Raw genomic sequence first — 5,669 nt, 5'->3', positions numbered from 1 at the left:
TATACAAATATAAACTTATTTATTTGCAGGCAAGTAATATGATTCATCCAAAGGCCCTTTTCAGGGCCGCCAATTAATTAACAAAGAGATTAAAATTTTATGCTTAGATAAATACATATATACCAATCAACAAGAGGCCCTTTTCAGGGCCGCAATTAAGTTGACAAAGAGATTAAAATTTTATATCCTATATATATTTATGTTCTTAACGTATATATGTATGCATGTATCTTTTTAATAATTGTCATTTAAAATGTATATTTTTTTACTTAGATTTAAAAGCAATTACTTGGTTTTACACATCATTTTGCTTCGTTATAGTTAAACTTAACTAAGCGGATCAATGAAAATATAATATACTGCAAATATATGTATATAATATACTGCAAAATAAAGACTATAGTAGTAAAAAATTTCAAATCGAATAAATGTTTATTAAAACTATACCTCATTGCACTAGCTTCCAAAAACAGAGAAGAAAAATAACTATGACGTACTGAGCTCTGGTTGTTGATGCAAGACTATTTTGCTGAGAGTGACGCGACACACACCAATACACCAGGTTGGTTTGCACTAGTTGGTGTCGGCTGGTTTACAGAAAAAACTATTAAACTCCACGTTGATTTTCGGCGCCGATGAAGCAACTGAGCCGAAGATATCATCAAGGTTGACATTTGAAGTTGGTTGTACATTAATTTCTAAAATAGAAATGTAGGTCTCAATTCAGAACTTAGCAAATATTAATTTGGATGGCCGCCTAAAAGTCTAAGACTTTTTTGAATCTACCGAATCCTTACCTAAAATATCAGGTATTGGAGCCGAGCCAATGCCAGATGAATTATCATCCCCGAATGCTCCAAGCAAATCGAAACTAGCGTCACTCGTTGTGGCTTGTGGATCTTGCACCGGCAGCTGGGGTTGGGGCTGGTTTAAATTGAGCATGTCTATTGGTGGTGATGGTTGAGGTTGGATTCGAGGTACATCCTCTTGCTTTATTTCGGTAGCATCTGGTAAAATAGGCGTTATCTACGGAAGCAGCTGACCTAACAGGCGTAGGTTTGTTGATCGAACTAGGTTTTGTCACTGTTGTAAGGAAAATAAATAAATAATTGAAATGGGCGGAAATACTATAGGGACTTGCCGAAATTATCCACCATTTCCTCGAATTCTAATTGCGAACTAAATATATGTTGTGCGTTTCTTATGGGCTTTGCTGGTAACCAAGGAGGATTCCTACTCGGCGGAAATTCGTTATCCGTGAAACTCAACGACAGCGAAACCTAAAAGTCATGAGGAACCTGATCGGCATCCGGTAAATCATCGAGATCATTCGAGGAAAATGTTATCAATGTTTCTTGTTCCGGTATGAAGCCCGTGTTGATTTGGAATTGACAAATCTTTAAACTCTGAGGACGTACCATGCCTTTAAGTGCATTCCGCGCATGATAAAGCACCACTTCATTTATGGAAAATATGAAAATTAAGCTGCATCACCACCGGCATGCCTGCCGCGACTTATTTTTTCCAAACCCTGTAAGCAAAGTTTATATTAATACGACACAAATTTGTTATTACTGCCACGCACTCACCAAATTAAATGATTCCACAAGCACAGTGCATGATTTACAAGGCGGCAACTTAGTTGATTTTTCCTTTTGGTCCTTTGGAGATTTGTCAAAAGCTTCCACAGCTTCACAGTTCTCAAACAGCAACACCAGCCCACATACAATTGAAAGCACCACTTTTAAACACGACATGTTAAGTTGAAAACGTTGAAATACCACAAATTACAAATTAAAATCGGAGGTAAGCAAGCATCGACCACTTTCTGTAGGAAAACATGCGCTGCGACAAGATATTATCACTTTTCCGGCACCTGCAATACAAACACAAAATTCTTTCTATTCTTTTGAACACATTTCAAGAGTGGTTGTATAATTTTTGTTAACGTTGTGCTTAATTTGCTATAAGATGGCTTGAAAAATTGGTGAATTGTGAAAAAAACACGTTTTCTCATTGCAAATTCACAACTGTCAACTCATTGTTCTTCGCCATATTCTTTGTTTACCCGTTGCCACAAACGTCATTCTGCGGGAATGCGCAATCTTGTATTCTATCGTTCTTGAGCCAAGATAGCTTTTCTTAAGCCAATATAATTATGTTGGGTAAGTCCTCCATACAAAATAAGCTAATAGCTTAAATTTCTGGACAAATAAAACACGGCTAGTGTTGCTCAAAAATTTGTTTTTATTGTTAAAATGCGTCTGGACTTCCTTGAGATATAAGTTCCAAAGAAAATTATAGAAATAAACAATTTTATCTTGTAATGCAATGGATAATAAATGTTTAATTGAATTCTAAAACAAAATTTGTGTAAAAAACTATTTTAGGATGATGATGAGTGCCTAGATTCTTCATCGGACCCTTCCTCCTCTTCTGAAGACTCTCCAGACTTCGTGTCATCCTTAGTTGGTTCAGCTGGAAGCAACATATCGATTTCTTCCTTTGAAAAGGGTTTGGTTGCTTTTTTTTTTGGCTTTGGCCTGAAACTACTAATGAGTGGATCAGAGCCAGGGTGTCCAGATTGTTTAAATAAAAAGCGCAATTTCTGAAAAAAAATCGCCAAAAATCGCCAATTTTTTTTAATAAAATTCATGAAATCGATTTAACAAATCTTTTATTTTAAAAATGACATCTTTTTATAATATAGTTTTTAAAACCAAAAACGAATATAATACCTTCTGAGGGTAATAATTAGACTGTGGGATTTTTATGCAAAATACGGAGCCTAGAAATATGTGTCACATAACAATAAAAAAGTGTATAAATTTCTACACATTTTGTTTACAGTTAAGTGGTACATATTTTTAGGCTGCGTTTTCTGCATAAAAATCCGCAGGCCAGAAATAATAAAAAACACAAATCACTTATATAATAGTGATGTACAAACAATTTTCTTTAAAAATACGCATACTTTTTAAAAATATTTGTTTGGACACTTTTTGCGATAGGACTGCGCAATTATTAAATTTTTTATAACTCTATAAATTGATTAATCGCACAATCCGCTTTTAAGAGCTCGGCGCTAAAAATTAAATAAAAATCTGTAATAACGCGAGATCAGCTATTTCCACAATTTCTTCAAAATCACCTATAGTGTCTGAATGATTTACATTTCTGTTGTTGTCATATATTGAGCTATTCAACCTTGATAACATACTGTTTGATATTGGAAATGTTTTGCAGCAGAAACTATTAGCCTTCATATAACACTTTATTCGAACTATTGAATTAAGGCTTTCCAACCTCATCCTATCTCGAATCGTAGTTTTTGTTGAATTCATTACGGAAAAAACGCGCTCAACAAAGCATGTGAGTGCGGCAAGGCTAATAACATGAATTTACTTACATATATTTCCAAACATTTTATTACCTGTTGTGGGTTTCACTCCGTAAACAATTATCCAAAATTCTTCGGAGGCGGATGGAATGGTTCTGAGAAAAGTTATTCCATGGGAAAGTTAAAAGATTTAAATATTAAGTTTCCGCTGCTTTTCTTTCCTTCACAGTCAAATAGTGAATTGGCAGGTCCCTGAAACTCGCCCTCTTGTTGTTCACACACTTTTCTGGTGACAAAATCAAAGCTTTTTTAAAAGTACTTAATTGACTAGGTAATCGTTTCAAAAGTTCTTCGATTAGGGTGATTAAATATTTTTGACAGTTTTTTAATATGCTTCTTAAGTCAAATTTATCACGCAGTTCATTAGCCTCTTCTGTAAAATTATCGTGGAAAACTATGTTTTGTATATTTTTATAATTAGAAAAAATTTATTTGAAGGGAAAAAATCGCCAAAAATCGCCAATGGCGATTTTCTAAATTTTTACGCGCAAGTATCCAAAAAAAAATCGCCAAATTGGCGCGAAATCGCCAAATCTGGACACTCTGATCAGAGCTTAGGAGTAACCTGTTCAACACGACCAGATCGCGGCTGTTGCATACCTTTGGGAATTGAAAATGTTCCTTGTAGCCATGTTACGTTACTTTAAAAAAAAAACTTCTTCTTTTCCACGGGCTTTTATCCACCTTTGTATAAACTGTACTTTTAGTTGTGAAAATTTGTGCTTTACATCTCTTGTTTGTTCATCGGAGAAGGTGTCAGATGATAATATATCATTTTAAAGAAACGTTATTTTGTTCTCAAAATTCATAGAATTTTGTCGATGCATCTTATCAAATAAATATTTTCGAGTTACTACTCTATAGCAGGAGCCAGTTGGTGACTCTAAAGCAAAGGAAATACATACTTAAAAGTGACAAAATATGTATGGAAACGAAATTTTTTTTTTAGATCTATTTTAATTATTGGTCGAAAGCTAAATTTTGTGCAGTATACTATCAAAGCTCCATTCTATAGAACGCAACTAGTAATGTAATGCGGAAATGCGTGGAAGTATAACTAAAAGCTTACGGTTAACAAAGTAATGAAAAAATAATCACTAAAAAAATATTATATTTCCGATTACTGATATTATTACTTAGATTAAATTTTGCTAAATCGAAACTATTTAAAATAAATGTAGATTTACCTGTGTCTTCAGACTTCATAACAATTTTTAATTGTATAATGACCACAATAATAATAATCACTTTTGAACGCAACTGTTTGACAATGAATGTCGTAAAATAAAACGTGCACTATCACAAACTGACAAGTTCCGACTGAGATACTCTGTCAAAGCGGCGTCATAAGTTCGGGGTAGGGGTTGCCTATTGTTCCGCAACTATTCAACTGTGGCAGGTAGTATTTTTTTTTTGTTCCTACGATAAGTTTAACAAGTAAAAAAGTCTAAGTTCGGGCGGAGCCGAACATTAAATACCCGGCGCAAGTATTAAATATATGTTTTTCACCTTTCCGAAAGCTACCGCTACATGGTAAACCGAGGTGTATCCATTTTGAGTAAATTAGCGTCCTTAAATTTCGAAATATTGAAGTTTCAAGCATATCTGAAATTTACTGTTATATAAAAAGCGGCCGTAATTTTAGTTCGATTTCAATAAGTTTCAACGTTTTGCTTCTATGTGGCAAGTACAATAACCACACCGAGTTTGGTACAAATTGGTAGCACGGTTACCGAGATACATATATGTGATCATAAGTGGGCGGTGCCACGCCCATTTTTCAAAATTGTATCCTAAGCGTATTTCTTGGTAACGAATTGTTGCAAGCATCAATTTTGAATAAATTAGCTTCAATAATTACTGATTTATCGAAGATTTCGTATTTCTCTAAATTACCGTTATATGGGATTATTGTCCCATACCAAGGTTAACAACTGTGCCAAGTTCGGAAGGAATTGGTGCAGCGGTTACCAAGATATACACATGTAAACATAACTGGGCGTGGCTACGCCCATTTTCCAAAAATTTATAATATTCTTATTTTTCGTCTAAAACTTATTGTAAATATCAATTTTGAGTGAATAATCTTCAGTAGTTACTAAAATATCGCAGTATTCGTATTTCTGAAAATTACCGCTATATGGGAAGTGGGCGTGGTTATTGTCCAATTTTGAAAATTTTCGGCCATTTAGTATGCTGTATCAAGGCCAACAACTGTGCACAGTTTGGAATAAATTGATGCAGCGGTTACCAAGATATACACATGTAA

The 5,669-nt window shown here is 34.3% G+C and overlaps 2 long non-coding RNA genes across 2 annotated transcripts; both read right to left on the bottom strand.

The window, feature by feature from the left end:
• On the bottom strand, window positions 1–1,083 carry LOC118734357. Its single transcript, XR_004992386.1, has 3 exons — window positions 798–1,083; window positions 448–698; window positions 1–383 (listed from the first exon to the last, which is right to left on the bottom strand). It is a non-coding gene; the product is annotated as an uncharacterized LOC118734357 (long non-coding RNA).
• A 1,144-nt stretch (window positions 1,084–2,227) lies between these two features.
• Window positions 2,228–3,519, bottom strand: LOC118734850. Its single transcript, XR_004992464.1, has 2 exons — window positions 3,434–3,519; window positions 2,228–2,608 (listed from the first exon to the last, which is right to left on the bottom strand). It is a non-coding gene; the product is annotated as an uncharacterized LOC118734850 (long non-coding RNA).
• Between the last annotated feature and the right edge of the window lie 2,150 nt (window positions 3,520–5,669).

The sequence above is a fragment of the Rhagoletis pomonella genome, unplaced genomic scaffold, assembly GCF_013731165.1.
Source record: "Rhagoletis pomonella isolate Grant_MI unplaced genomic scaffold, Rhpom_1.0 Rhpom_scaffold_00002, whole genome shotgun sequence".
NCBI lineage: Eukaryota > Metazoa > Arthropoda > Insecta > Diptera > Tephritidae > Rhagoletis > Rhagoletis pomonella.
The sequence above is the reverse complement of the archived record's forward strand: the minus strand, read 5'-3'. Positions and strand labels throughout refer to the sequence as shown.